A 16,882-nucleotide genomic window follows, 5' to 3' on the forward strand; every position below is an offset into this window, starting at 1 on the left:
ATCAGTAATGTTCTTGGTTGCCCCAAATATGGATTTAGTCAGACAAATTTCATTCTTCTAACCATCAGCTACAGGTTCTTCCAGCAAAGGTGTCCTGGGCTGCCAGAAAAGGGTGGATGCCACAGGTGGAGAGCACGGGTTTGGGCTTCCAGAAAATAGGGGAGTTCTTTTCACTTTCAGAATTAACGCACTGAAGACAGGTTTCTCATACTACTTTCTTGCCACCTTGTATTTTCGTTGGAAATGTATTGTTTAAGGTATTTATACAAATATATTCAGTATATGTAATAGTCAAGTTCGCTCTCTCTCTCTCCCTCTCTCTCTCTCTCTTTTAGATTTATTTATTTATTTGAATGGCAAAGTTACAGAGAAGCAGAGGCAGAGAGAAAGAGGGAGGTCTTCCATCAGCTGGTTCGCTCCCCAAATGACAACGGCCAGAGCTGGACAGATCTGAAGCCAGGAGCCAGGAGCTTCTGGGTCTCTCACATGGGTGCATGGGTCCAAGGACTTGGACCATCTTCTACTGCTCTCCCAGGCCATAGCAGAGAGCTGGATCAGAAATGGAGCAGCCTGGACTCAAACCGGTGCCCATATGGGATGCTGAGTCTGCAGGCGGCAGCTTTACACACTATGCCACAGCGCTGGCCCCAAGTCCTCCCTTTTGATATCCAAGGAGGGCTAGTGTTTTAGGTACTATGTCTACATATTTACTTTTTGGTTTTTACTTCTACTTTCTTCCCATATCCTCCTTTAGTTTTCAGTGGACTTTTATCACCAGACAATCCTGCAGGTGCTGTTCTAGAGAGATCCCAAGTCTCCCTTCCTCTAATATGCTTGGGACGTCCATTTCTTTCCGAGCTTTAGCCACCATAAAAACTTCAATGCTTCATAAAATCCATGGGACTAAAATATCTCATATCGAGATGCAAGTATTATTTAAAAGGTAAAACCAAAGTATCTGCTTTCAATAGCACTTTGGACAGCAAAGACCTTCTTGGTGGCCTTAAATCATTTAGGAGATAACTACTATTCTCTGAGTAAGATGGTTCATGCCCTAAGGAAAATCATGCAATTTTGGTTTACTAGGCACTCATGGAAGTTTGGTTATAAACCTTTATAAACTAAGGCACACTCCTATTATTTTCCTTTTCTCTCATACTGATTTCTTACATTTTATGTAGGACTGTAAGAGACTAGAGGCAGACTATGGGTCTTTGTGAAAATGTAACTTTCATGATGAGAATCAGAGCATGTGGATTGAGTTGCCAAATTTAGCAGAAAAACTGGTGTCTGGGGTCTGGAGTTGTGGTGCAGAGGGTTAAGCTACTGCCTGTGATGCTGGCATCACAAATGAGCTCTGGTTTGAGTTCCAGCTACTCCAATTCCAGTCCAGCTTCCCGCTAATGCACTTGGGAAAGCAGTGGAAAATGGCACAAGTGCTTGGTCCCTGCAGCCCTGTGGAAGACCCATGTGGAGTTCCATGTTCCATGCCCGTAGCTTCACCATGGTCCAGCCCTGGCATTTCAGCCACTTGGGGAGTAAAGCAGCTGATTAAAGATTCTCTCTCTCTCTCTCTCTCTCTCTCTCTCTCTCTCCCCACCCTCTCTCTGTAACTCCACCCTTCAAATAAATCAATAAATAAATCTTTTAAATAAAGAAAGAAAAAGAAAAACTACTGTCTGGTACTACTGCAATCTCCAAAGGGTATACCTGAAACTATAAATGACTTGAGACTCAAATATTCTGTATGTAAACCATGATCAAATGAGAATATTTCTAATTTTTATATAAAAAATCTAAGAATGAATTAGAGATATAAAAAGCAGCACAGAGAATATTTTCCCTTGTAACACATTCTAAGCTGAGGGAAACACAATCCAAAAGACCAATATGAATTTTTTTTTAGAAGTTTTCATTTCAGCCTAGGTAAAAATGATGACTGGCCTTATCTGAACATCAAACTATCATGATACCTCTCAATGGCTCTATCCTTTGATTGAATGAGATACAAGCAAAATATGTAAGTTCTACTGCTACTGCTCTTTCAAGTTTTTAAGTAAATTTAGTAAATCTCCCACATAAGTAACAAAGGCCCAAGTACTTGGAACATCGTCTACTGCTTTCCCAGGAGCATTAGAAGGAAGCAGGATATAAAGTGAAGTTGCCAGGACCAAACTGGCAGTGTGATATGGCATGCTGACTTTATAAGTGGTGGCTTAACTTGCTTTGTTAAAATGCTGGCCTGAAAGTTAATGTTATAAAAATTCATCAACTTCAGCAATTTAAGGGGCCTTCAAAAATGTCATATAAAATGTGCATATTCTTTAAACAAAACTATTCCATGAGCTTTCTGAATAATTGTCATTCATGAAAAGAATAATATATCATGATAACCTCGGTTTGTTCTGTTGAGGAAAGGTTGCCTTACTTTTCTAACAGTAGTCAAAGCAATTTACCATGTTAAGAAACAAAAACAGAAAAATATGTGTATTCATCTCAACAGATTTAAGAGGCATGTCAAAAAATTAGAGTCATTCCTAATGGAATTTATAGCAAACTAGAACATTAATGGAGCTTCCTAAAGGATACCTATAAGCAGACAGCATATGAGGGTTTGAAAGTATGCCATTATAAAAATTAAAAGAAAAATAAGAAAGGAAGGAGAAGGGAGGCTAGGAGCAAGGGAGAGAGGGAAGGTAAGATAGGGGAGTATGATTATGCTGTTAAAATTGTATTTATGAAATACATGAAATTTGTCCCCTTTATATACATATAGAAATTATTGCAAAAAATAATGAAATCTTGATATGGTTTCCCCTAGAAAGGGTGAAGAAAATAAGGCTGATTGCCATTGCCATTCCTACTTAACAGCGAAAGGAGGATCTAATCAGTGTGAAAAAGCAGGGCATAAGTACCACTGCAAAGGTTGAAGAAGAAACAAAATCTTCATTATTCAATGTTGATCACTTTACATGAAGATACAAATCAAATTGCATTTGCATAAAATTTATAAAAGGGTGCACATCTATCTAATAAATGCAAAATTAATAAAGACTGATTGCATTTCCACATACTGGCCACAAATTTAAGGGAAATAAGTTTAAATGTGCCATTTATAATACCATAAACATAATAAAAATCAGGATTAGAATTTCTAATCAGAAGTTTCTATAGAGAAGTATAGAAGAGGAATTTACTTGACTTACATAATTAGCAGAAGGCATTGTATTCAGGGGATGTGAACACTCGATATTGTGAAGACATTACTACTCCTGAAACTTAACTGTGTATTGGTGTAATCACAATAAAAATTTAAATGAAGACTGCCTTATTTAAATTTTTTAAGTGTGGGCAAGAAAAAATTGATTCCAAATATGTATGAAATTTTATGTTCTAGAAATCAAAACACTTCGAAATTTTTGTAATGCCATGTGATGGTCACGCGCGGAGGCCAAAAGAGACGCATTTACAGAAGCTTGAGAACAGTCTCTGAGCGCACACACACACTTCCGAGTCATCAGAAAGTGGCTGTGTGCACACACACCTGATGCATGAAGGTGACACTGCAGCGTGGGGAAGGCTTGTTCTTTTCAACAAGTTGTACCGCTGCAGTGAGTTATTTTTATGGGAAAATAAATCTTTACTTTTACTTCATCCAATATGCAAATATAATTTCCATTTTATTTGCTGATCTAAATTTTAATAAGAAACCATAAAGCCTTTAAAACATAATATGAGAAAATACTGCCATGGTTTTAGATTAGGAGACATTTTTAAAGAGGCCACAAAAATTCTAACTCTAAAAAAGTGGAGAGATAACTATTCTGAGATCATGAGTCTAACAACCCTGTGTTAAAAAGCACAACTAGGAGGTTGAAAGCCAAGCGACAAAGTAGGATTTGAAGTTTATAAACAACAATATACAAAAACAAAAACAAAACAAAACACCTTCCTTATACCAGAAAGTGATGTGAGACAGAAAAATAAAGGACTAGGAATTAAATTTCAGAAATAAAATAAGATGCCTAATGAACATTAAAAAAGATATTTAAAATGTTGAAATCTTTACTTAGTATTTACTAAATTGGTCTTCTGAATATAAAGATAATTGAAAATGAATCTTGATGTGAATGGGATAAGAGAGGAAGTGGGAGATGGGATAGTTGTGGGTTGGAGGGAGGTTATGGGGGAAAAAGACGCTATAATCCAAAAGTTGTACTTGGAAATTTATATTTATTAAATAAAAGTTAAAAAAGTAAAAAAAAAAGGCTGGCGCCGCGGCTCACTAGGCTAATCCTCCGCCTTGCGGTGCTGGGACACCGGGTTCTAGTCCCGGTCGGGGTGCCGGATTCTGTCCTGGTTGCCCCTCTTCCAGTCCAGCTCTCTGCTGTGGCCAGGGAGTGCAGTGGAGGATGGCCCAGGTGCTTGGGCCCTGCACCCCATGGGAGTCCAGGAGAAGTACCTGGCTCCTGCCACCGGATCAGCGCAGTGCGCCGGCCGCAGCGCGCTGGCCGCGGCGGCCATTGGAGGGTGAACCAACGGCAAAGGAAGACCTTTCTCTCTGTCTCTCTCTCTCTCTCTAATTCTGCCTGGCAAAAAATAAAACAAAAACAAAAACAAAAGATACACAGTTTTTTATATTTGTACAAAGTTCAAACAGATAATATGAATGGGGATACATAGCACCCAAAAATTATAAAGGCAAAATTATAAGGAAAAGAAAAGAATTTATCTCTGTGAAATTAAAAGGGTAATTTACAGATTACGGACTGTATTCAGTGGGACTAGACTTCACTCATCTGTAGTGAAAACTATATTTTACTTCATAATTGATTAGTATGATAAAGGTACTCTTCATTTAATACTTTGTTGCATATTTTTATTTTATGTTTTTCTCAATTTGTGGCATTTTCCCAGTTAAAGTTCTTAATATTAACAGATTACCAACAAAATCTAATAAATGAGAAAAAAGATTAAATTTTTGATTCAAACATTAAGTGTATTTTATTGTTAAAATGAATATAAATGCATGTCAAAACTGAGATAACATATCCAACTGTATTTAATCTCTAGGAATAGGGAAGGCTATACTCTTCTTTTTCAATTCTGGCTGACCCTTTACATTGATTTGAAAAGTCAAGAGGATAAAAAATTGATAAAAGAAAGAATCATTATTTTTGTTGAATCTAAGTTGTATGTGTATGTATGAGATTCAATGTGCTCATAATAGAATTATTAGCAAAAACAAATTATTTGTATTAGATAACCATCTGTTATAGTTTAAAGCACAAATCTGAATAAAGGAGCTGAAATTTAGACAATTTTTGGTAAATGTTTATTAAATTTTGTTGATATAAATCATATTTTGAGATAAATGGGAGTCCTCAAGCCTTTTTGCTTTTCTTTTTAGAGAGAAACTTTCCCATAACTATACCTTATGTCAGAGAGACTATTAGATTGAGGGACCACGTGATTGATTAATAAAGAATACTGTATCCAACCTTTCCAAACGTGAATGTGCTTTATAGATAAACTTTAGAATGAAGATCTTTCATTTGAATAGTTCTTTATTTGGGTTGACATTGATATTGCATATGTTATGAAATGTCATTATTGATGTTAAAATAGTGCATTAAAAGGAAAATGGTACAATGTTCTGACAATTAAATCATTAAATATTTTGTAATTTGGTGGTTATCATGTCTAGAGTGAGGAAATCTCCCTGACGATGATGGATGCAAGTGCCCCATGATTGAAAGCCACATGTACTTCCTGCAGGATTTTCTAAAGCACATTGAGGTAAATACAATCATTGCCATTGAGCATTTTGGGTTGTCCCTTCAGCTTCTATATTTTCAATATATTCATTTAGCTGGGACTTCTGAATAAGGATTTTTAAGTGAATCCAAGTTTCCAAATTTGAAATATTAACTGTTTTTAAAATATTTAATTACATGATTGGCATGGGCACTAAACAAACAAAAAGGATGTTAATGACTAAATATAAAAGTTAATGACTAACTAGCCAGCTAGGTCTCTGTCTATTGTAGCAACTGTCACAATAAAGATGAACTCTTTATGCATTTTGAGAAAGGATTATGTGAGTAGGATAACTGACTTTCAGAGTTGCACTCCACAGACATAAGAAGTGAAAACTTATTGGGAATAAACAATGATGACTTTCTGTATTTATTTATTTATTCATTCATTCATTAATTTGTGTAAGGAGAACAGATTTCATATAGTTCATAGATACAATTCTATGCCTGTGATTTCCCATATTTCATGACAATTGTTTCAAAATGGAGAAACAATCTTCTTGTTTTTGTTTAGCATAAAAGTTTGGAGGATAAAATGTGGGGGAGGGATTTCAATATGTCATCCAAATGGGCTAATACAACGACAAATGCTACAGTTAATTGTATCAGCAAAGAAAAAGAATTTTATTTGTGTTAAATCTGTGACATTTCAGTGGAGAACAATGCATCCACTTTTATAAGACACCACACTTCAGGGAATAGTCCTCTCACAATGTGAATCCAATGTCCTAAGAACAGTGAAAGTGCTAGTGGAGGGAAGCTTACCCCAACCTAGAGTGAGTAATTAGAGATTAGCCAAAAACCAAACATGCACCACAAAAAGGATAATGTTCTTTGTCTTCTCCCCCCATACTCAGGTATTCTTTCCATCATGACAACTAATGGTAACTTGATAGTAAATGGAAATAGTAAATGGTATCTGCTAAGAGAGTAAGAGTTATTGAATGCAGCAGAAAGAAATTGAGGTGGTGGTCATTTTTATCCTAGGGTTTTGCATCAAATTTGTCAATAATTTCCCAAGCTTTTCACTGATACTCTCAACCCAACATGAAGAGACACAGAGACAGATGAGGGAAGATTACCTGTGATGCAAGCAAAGATTAGGGTGATGGATCTACAAACCAAGGTGTAGCAAGGATTGCAGCAGCTACCAAAGCTTGGGAGTGGAGAGGGGATCCTCTCTTAGTGTCTCCTTGAGAAAGAACCAACCCTGCATACACCTGGTTCAGGCTTCTGTTTCCCATATTCTGTTTTGTAAGCCACATGGTTTTCGTTACTTTGAATTTTGCTCCTCACTTTGTTCATTTGCAGTTAACCCCACAGGGACAGGCAGCTGTGGGAAACTGCTATAACATATGTGGGAGCATCGTCACTGTAAGAAACAAGGCCCATCAGGGGTAGGTGAATGTAGCCCTGAAATTTCTCCACTGAGCTGTGATGGGTGCTGTTCCGGCAGCCCCAACTTGAATGCTGCTGCTGCTTCTGAGCTCACTGCATTTGTGCACAGCCAGGAGAACCTGTTTTTGTTATTAAGGAGATTACCTGTTTCTGTGCCCATTTCTTTCTACTTTGAAGTTTTCAAGAAACAGGACGTACATTCTCTATCTATTAATATCACACAGCTTAAAATACTTGAAGTAATGTGTACTCCAATTCTTCTCAATATAGTTTGAAGGTAAAGGGAATGAATGTTCATAGTGATGCAGTAAAGGTTGTAATTAATTCACCAGTATTACTGTCACAGACACACACACACACACGCACACACACACACACAACTACCACCTTGCAACTGCCTGCTCTGTAAATCCAGTCAGTCCTATCAGACAATGATAAAGTCTGAAGGGAAAGGTTGAAGAAGAGTAAGTGCTAGAGTAAATTCTTTTTTTTAAAGATTTTTTTTATTTATTTGAAAGGCAGAGTTGCACACAGAGGAGAGAGAGAGAGAGAGAGAGAGAGAGAGATAGGTCTTCCATCTGATGGTTCACTCCCCAGATGGCCGCAACGGCCGGAGCTGCGCCATTCCGAAGCCAGGAGCCAGGAGCTTCCTCCAGGTCTCCCATGGGGGTGCAATGGCCCAAGGACTTGGGCCATCTTCTACTGCTTTCCTAGGCCATAGCAGAGAGCTGGATAGGAAGTGGAGCAGCCGGGTCTCGAACCAGCGCCCAAATGGGATGCCGGCGCTTCAGGCCAGGGAATTAACCCACTGTGCCACAGCGCCAGCCCCTAGAGTAAATTCTTGATAGAGATTTTAAGTAACAAGAAGTGGCTTATAGACTGTGACTGTAGGGACTAAACATTAAGGCAAACTTTTGAAAAGCTCACATTGAGCATCTTGACTTGCACTGTGAAGCTTCTGCATAAACACTCTTAAACTGATTATAATTTATCATCCTAGCTGGGGATAAAGAAATGTGAAATTATATTTACCCTCTCTTTTGCATAGTTATTCGTTATGATCTCAAAAAATAAAAAATAGTCCCCAAACATCCACAGTATGTGGCAGTACTACCAAAGCAAGTGAGAACCACACTTCTCCTGACTTCCCTAGCGTACACACGTGGTTCTCCACTGCTTGGCTTGTCCAGATGCAGAGCCACAATGCACTGATGTGCACCTCTGTTCCCTGCCAGCGGGGGTTATTTCACCTGTTTTCTTCATTCAGTCTGTTAGAGACTCATGACGTGCTCTTTCGTATTATGTGAGTCTCCTATGAAAGATCTTCCAGTTAGAAATGTGGATGTGGCTAGGTGGATGTGTTTATATAATCAAGAATCTTTGCCACAAGCATTTCTCTGTAGATTGATTTTAGGGTTGACTGGCCCATGGTCCACCCCCTAAATGTACCTGAGGTTTAATGGGTTACTAGGTCCCACAGTGTGCTCCACCTTGCCTTTCTTTGGTTGATCTTCTACTTTATTCTTTTGCTATGCATTTTGACATTCCATCTGGTATTCAAAGCCTTCCAGAGGGCCACTCATAGGACAATCTGTTTTCTTGACAGCTGGAGGTTTTGGCTAGTCTGTGTCTTTCTTCTTCAAACACATGGGTATTTTCTCTCCCTTCTTCTTGATGGGAATAAACTTTCAATAACTGCATATGAAAAGATACTTTTGCCTGGGCCCTGGCAACCCTTGAAATGCCAAACTTCAATCCTCAACCTACCCTGGAATTTGTGAGCAAGAGCCCACAAGTCTTGATGAAGCATTCAGCTAACAGGATTTTCTGTTATTTTGAAACTTCTTATTTATGGTTCAACGCATCAGTTATTTCTCAACAGAATGTGAGATACTTGTTAGGTACTCAAACAGTATTTGTTCCATAATCAATCTTTACTCCTGGGTTCAGATGATAAAAATTTCAGCTTACATTGTTGAGATGTAATACAAGACAAACCATGTCTGATCTTAGTTTTATTGTTATATTATTGTTATTGTATCAAAATATATGGAGTACAGTCTCGTTCAGCATATTTAGAAATTTGTCTTTAACGTTCTGTTTAACTTTTTATTTGTAAGATACATTATCAGTTGTCAACTTCATAAAAAATTTTAATGTTCAGGAGTTCCTATAATATATATTAAGAAGGGTGTTTTTAAAAAGATTTTAAAAATTTATTTGAAAGGCAAGGTGACAGAGATACATAGAGGGAGAGGCAGAGATAGAAAATGATCTGCCATATACTGGTTCACTCCCCAAATGGCCACAACAACCAGAACTGGGCACGGCTGAAGCGAGGAGCGCAGACTCCATCTGGATCTCCCACATGGGTGGCATGGCCCCAGGTACTTGGGCCATATTCCATTGCTTTCCCAGATGCATTAGCGAGGAGCCAGACAGGAAGCAAAACAACCAGGACTCAAACCAAATCTCCAATTTGCGATGCCAGCATCACAGTGGCAATTTACCTTGCTGTTCCATGATGCTGGCCCCAAGAAAGGTGTATTTGTGATCAATGTTACCATTTACATTCTTTTCATTGGCTAAACTATTACAGTAAATCATAATTTAAATATTTTATAGGAACTTTATCAATGTTTCAATAAGTAATGTATAAAATGTTGCACATAAGTTGATTTTGTTATTAAAAAATCAAACAGTGGGGCAGGTATTTGGCATAGCTGTTCACACACTATTTGTGATACCCACATCCCATATGGGAAGTTCATTTTTTTTCCATAGGGAGAAGTGGTTATTATTCATTTATTTGCCAGGACCAGAACCGGGGCCCATATGGGATGCTAGCGCCGCAGGCAGAGGATTAACATACTGTGCCGTGATGCCAGCCTCATCAATTTTATATTTTAACCCTTTATCAAATAAGAAGCCACATGAACTTTCCCCTAATTTATACATTTTATTATGTGAATATTAATAAGCAGTTACCAAGTGTCAATTCTATTTATCAAATGATAAAATATTTTGATTTTTCATGTAAATTTTATTTTACCTTTTAAATGCAAATGGCATAAATAAGTGCAGTCCTGAATGAGACCACTCAGTGACAGCATCTACTGCTCTTTTGGAATAATTATTTTTAATGGTGCGTGCATATGTGTATACATACATGCATAAACTCATATCTATACGTATGCATGTATGAAATCAACCCCCTTCTTATTGCTTTAAGAACTTATGGAGGTCATGACAGAAGCTAGGTAACAGAAATCTGTCAAGTCCCAGAGGTGATTGGACACTAGCAACAATAACAGACTAGGTGGCTTTACTTATTTCTTTGAGTGTTCTTCCTAGGAATATGTTTTTCAAAAACCATTTAAAAATCATAATTAAATGGTTTAATGGTTGAAGAAACTCACACACCCAGAGCAATGTTGATCATTGGTGGCTGAAACCGTGCGTTTATCCCGTAATGACTAATTAATGGAAAGCTTGAAGGGACCCCGGCATTCACAGAGTCACAGACATCATGAAGAGCTTTTACGAAAATGAAATGAATGCTAGAACCGCATTTCTTAAACATTAATAAGTGAATGAATAAACTAGTGATTTTGTTAAAATGCAACTTTTACTGAGTAGATCTGCAGTGGGAATTTTATTTCCCACAAGCTACAGATGCTGCTGTTGACGACCATGCTTTAAAGAATGCAGCACTAGCTAGAACAGGGGGAGGTCTCTATTGGGTAGACCCAGGCTAGAACTGCCCTGCTCAACAATTCTAAGGTTAACACACCATTGCAAAAATTTATCCACAACTATGACTGTAATATGTAATATGAATACATAAGAACATACAAAAGTTTAATAATATGGCCTCATATATTATACACTACAATCAACAGAAGATGCTGATACAATGGCATAATGTGGAACACTCAATTTAGTCCTAGATTTTATGTTACACAGAAGGTTAGTGCACATTAATAAATCCATTTTGGTGAATTTTCAGGGATATGCATTTGGGATTATAATAGATATAGCAAAACCTCAAAGACAGCTTTTATTTATTTGGTAAGACTTTATGGTGGATAGAAAGAGTTCCACTGAGACCAATACTACCCTGCCACCTATAAAGCATTAAGAATATTTGAGGCCAGCACCACGGCTCACTAGGCTAATCCTCCACCTGCAGCGCCGGCACACCGGGTTCTAGTCCTGGTCGGGGCGCCGGATTCTGTCCCGGTTGCCCCTCTTCCAGGCCAGCTCTCTGCTGTGGCCAGGGAGTGCAGTGGAGGATGGCCCAAGTCCTTGGGCCCTGCACCCCATGGGAGACCAGAAGAAGTAACCAGAAGAAGTACCTGGCTCCTGCCATCGGGATCAGCACAGTGCGCCAGCTGCAGCGCACCGGCCACAGCGGCCATTGGAGGGTGAACCAACAGCAAAGGAAGACCTTTCTCTCTGTCTCTCTCTCTCACTGTCCACTCTGCCTGTAAAAAAAAAAAAAAAAAAAAAAAAAAAAAAGGAATATTTGAGCAGTCAGGCTTAGCTACTATCTTCTGCACTAATGGCATTTGAAAGAATGCATCCTTTGACCTTATCACAGTCAAGTATAACTTTTGTAGATTTAAATAGCAGATACTCAGTTTATTTTCTTAAGATTTTATTTATTTATTTGAGAGGTAGAGTTACAGACAGTGAGAGGGAGAGACAGAGAGAGAAGTCTTTCTTCCCTTGGTTCACTCCCCAAATGGCCGCAGCAGCCGGAGCTGCGCTGATCCAAAGTCAGGAGCCAGGTGCTTCTTCCTGGAATCCCATGTGGGTGCAGGGCCCAAGAACTTGGGCCATCTTCTGCTTTCCAGGCCACAGCAGAGAGCTGGATTGGAAGAGGGGCAGCCAGGACTAGAACTGGCGCCCATATGGGATGCCGGCACCACAGGCAGAAGATTAACCTACTGTGCCACAGCGCTGGCCCATATACTAAGTTTTCAGCAAGCCTCACACCTAATTACATATGACAAGTTTCAACTAGAAAATTAACAACATATTTTCTCACATTAAGAAATAATAGGCTACTAATGCAAAGAAAGTCACCAAATTTTGGAAAGCACATCAGTCTGGGACCGATGATCACTCAAGAACTTAGCACTCTTTATTAATGAAAAATAATGTATTATTTTTAAAAATCAGCATGTTGCCTTTTGACATGGATGATTGCATTTAATATCCATAACAGACATATACGGAGTTGATTCTTTACTGTTTTGTTTTTATATGTGGAGACTGGAGTATCAGTGAGATTAAATTACGTGCTCCAAATATTAACACCAGGAATTAGGAGAGCTGGAACTTGAATTTAGTCTGACTAAATATTTCACATCAGACACTGTAGAACTTCCATTGATGCAGCACTGTTCATTCAAGTATTTATTGATTGGTTTTCTTTTTTATTCATGTATCTGCTGGTTTTTATTAGCTCTGCTAGCTTTTCCAGTGTGACAACAGAGTGGGCTGTGAGGGTGTGGAGATTTTGCCAAGGTAAGCGCTGGATTCATTTAGAGGTGGAGCTCAGTAGGCAAATCCCAAGAGGACCCTCGTCAAGACACACACAGCTGGTAGTTAAGTTTGGTCTAAATAGAGTGTTATGCTACTTAAAGGCATTCAGATATTCTAAATTGAAAGATTTCTGTCATGTCTAACATTTCCAGAAATATGTATGTAGGAAACGATCATCAGGAAGCTTCCATAGTTCCCAGTGCACCCAGTTGTCTGCCAACATGCTGCATACCGAGAAAGACCAGAAGCTTGTCTTCCTGCCACCTCAGTGAGAGTCCCCAATGATCTGAGCTAAGACAGCTCAGGAACAGTGCTGCAGTGCCTAGGAACTTCGAAATCATGCAGAGAGGGGTGTGAAGTAGGTGGCTGCACGTGGGTACCTTTAAATCCGAGTGCAATCCTAGCCAAGGCCAGCACAGCTCTATTTTCACCAAGTTCTTTTATAAAATGCAATGGTGCCTAGTGCAAATGTATTTAGCATCACTTTTACTGAGGAGCTGTATACCCAATATTAAAAGATACTTTTGAAAAGTACATTTGGTACAAGTCTAAGAACAGCAATTAAACTATTTTATATTTGGATAACAAATTCATTTATAATGTTTGGTGCATTTCAAAAGCTGTAATTTAATTTCCTTTACAAGATTATAAATATCAAAATCTGAAAAATGATTGGGAGTACTTGAGGATGCTAAGATTGAAAGGCAACTTTTGGCAGGGCTTCCATGATTGTATTTACTAGCTGTAAGTTGTTGAAGGAAAGACAACTTGGAGATACAGCAACCTTTGTGTCTCAGTGGAATTACAGAAGCAAATAATACACAATGAATAAGTTTCTGAGCTAAAATTCTTTTTAAAAATATATTCAGAGAGACATGGAGATAAAGAGAGACAGAAAGGGAGTTCCTATCCACTGGATCACTCCACAAATGCAAAGGTTGGGCTGGATCCAGGCTAAAACTTGGGGCAAGGAAGCCCACTGGAATCTCCCACATATGTGGGAGGGACCCAACTACTTGAACCATTATCCTTGTCGTCCAGGTTATGCATTATTGGCAGGGAGCTGGAAGTGAGAGTGGAGACAGATTTGGGATGGGGGCGTCACAAGTGACATCTTAACTGTAAGGTTCAAAGTCGGCCCCCAGGGTAAAATCCTCAATCAGGAGAATGTTATCAAAGAGACAAGATGGTTCTTATTCACGGGCTATTTTAAGTTTCTTATGTGTAATCAATTTTATGTGAGGAATAGTCAAAGCCTTAATTACTCAGAGGCTAATTATCTGCCTCATCAGACTCTCAAGGCCTTCTTCCCTCCCAGGTTTCCTGCTGTCCATCACTTGCTGCTGGTGGCCGTGCCTGCTGTGGATTGACAGAGTGGGGAGCCAGTGGTGGGAGCAAGTACACAGAAGGGAGACACAGAGCACTCAGATTTACCCTTCGTGCTACCTACTGCTGTACTGAAGAAACAGCAAATGGTGAAGATGACGGGTGGTTGAGATGAATCTTCAGTTGTTCTGTGACTGTCCTTTGAAACTAGTGGAGATTATTTATTCTAAAATAGATTTAGAAAAGAGTACTGTTTATAAAGATGCAAAATACATTTCATAATTCCCATCAGCAGTGCTAAGAATTCAACTCAAATAAAACGTTCCTACCTGTGGTTTGAGTCGGCACATAGGAATCTAAACATCTGTTGTTTATAGTCAAGATATTTTTACTCAGAGAATATTAACCAAGTCAGTACTTTTTAAAAATAAGTTAGTACAAGTTGTGAATGTTTTATTTTATACTGCTATGTCCTTTTTATATTTCTCAGTGAGAAAAAGAACTGTCATAAATTATTTTCAAAAATCTTTATTATTTTTTTCTTATGCATGGAAACAGTTGCCTAAACAATGAATTTTTTTTTTTATTTTATCATTGATTCTAGTGAACAAGTCAGTAAATTGGAGCACAAAGTTGAAAATGAAAGACTTTAGCACGTAACCACTCTGTCAATAGGGACTACAAGTCCTTCTATGATACAAAGCAACGTTCTACACCTTTAGAGGATGTGGGTATTTCCACTGTGATACAAGCAGTGTCTGAGAGCCCTATGACGTGCATAGCAGATGAAAACTCTTGTCATGTGACAACATTCCTTCTATTTAGAAATGATGGATTTGTTGATGGTTACTAAAACACACTATTATGACAGGAGCTAGTCTTTTGAGTTAAAGGGTCTGTAAACCAAATGATCACAAGATTCATGACATACAGCAATCACTATTTTGTTCATATCTCATGGGTGAGAAATTCAAGGTGGGCACAGGGAGCTGGATTGTCTCTGTTCCATCAGATCTGCAGCACCATCAGGAAGACATGGAGACTGAGAGTGGAAATTCTGTGCAGGTTCACTCAGTCAGGTGTTTGGTCGTAGACACAGAGAGGGCCACAGCCGGGTGGAAGCTGGGCTGCTTGGACACCTGTCTTTATGTGGACGGGTGTTGTCAGCTCTCCACCAAGGTGTCTCCTGGGTAACAGCCTCCAATGCGTTCTCTTTGCTAGAAGTGAGGCATTAAGGCCAGCCTACACTCAAGCAGAGGAAAATGACATGCCATCTCTTTAAGATGGATGAGTCACACATTTTGTGCAATGTTTTCAAGATATCACATATTCCAAGGGGGAAATTCATCTATAATGAGAAAAAATTATGGGACCAAAGAGATGAGATACTCTTGAGGCTCTGTAAGTTGTGTTCTTTTCCATCCTGCTAAAAAAGAAAAAGCAATTGCATGACATCACCACCAATCTTCCAGAGATCAAAGAGAGGGAAGTAATTCTGAGGAGAGAGCTGTGATTCCATCAGAACGGATGCATTTCTGTCTCTTGCTCCTAGTATGACTCGGGTGGGGGACGCGAACTTCCCAATTTTGATAAGAATTTTACGACAATATTTCAAAGAATGGGGAGGCCTAAGAAGTCAGGAAAATAATATATTACCTTTCTGTTACTCTGATAGATGGAACTCTTGAATTTTTTTCTCTTGATTTTTTGATTTATTTATTGCCTTTAAAAATAATCTCTCAATTGATTTGTAATCTTAGGACTACAATGGAGTCTTTCCAAATCTTCAGTATCATTCCTAGGAAACAGACAGCAACAATTTGCCTCCAAGTCAGAGAATCTTGTGAGTCATTCCTAAAGGGCTCCACCTTTGCTTCCTGTGCTATGGCACAGACGATCATCATAACCATGTAGACTGATTGAAAAAAGAACAATGCTAATCTCAACCCTTGTCACTTCCAAGTGTGTCTATATGAAAGTGTTTGGTTAATTTGTATTCTTAAAAAAATGAGCAGAAATATCTGGGAAGGACTACAGGAGAAGGAAAGCTTAAAGCCCCAGGAATTGGAGACACATTCCACGTTAAAATAAAATGGCCCACGTGTAGAAAAATGCACATTTAAACTATTTAAAGGGTGATCATTTCGATTATATGCCCTGATGGCAGACAAGGAGCTTATATTAGATAGATAATATATTTAGGAAATTCATTACAAAGAGCATATATCCTCAAGGTAAACTTTGATTATACAAATATTACAGATGAGAAAGGGAATGCTCTCTGCTTGAAAACTGAATAAACCTCTTAAAATCATCTGGTCCAAAGCTGTACCCCTGAGCTCTCTACTTATAGCTTCTTCACTGCAGTCCCTTTGCCATCTGAACTGATGGGATGAGTGTGCTCTCTCTGCAGTACCTCAGACAAACCTTGGAAGTGGTGTAAAGTTATTTTTCTTACACATACCACAGGCTAGTCTACAGGTTTTACTTTCTAAATATTTTAGTGAAATATACTGTTTGAGTACTCATTATAGTATTAAGCCTCAGTGTACAGCACGTTAAGGACAGAGATCCTACATGAGGAGTAAGTGCACAGTGACTCCTGTTGTTGACTTTACCAATTGACACTCCTGTTTATGGCATCAGTAATCTCCCTATGCACCAGTTATGAGTTTCCAAGGCTATGGAAGCCCCTTGAGTTCTCCAACTCTTATCTTGTTTAGACACGGTCATAGTCAAAGTGGAGGTTCTCTCCTCCCTTCAGAGAAAGGCACCTCCCTCTTTGA

The sequence above is a fragment of the Oryctolagus cuniculus genome, chromosome 10, assembly GCF_964237555.1.
Source record: "Oryctolagus cuniculus chromosome 10, mOryCun1.1, whole genome shotgun sequence".
NCBI classification, from domain to species: domain Eukaryota; kingdom Metazoa; phylum Chordata; class Mammalia; order Lagomorpha; family Leporidae; genus Oryctolagus; species Oryctolagus cuniculus.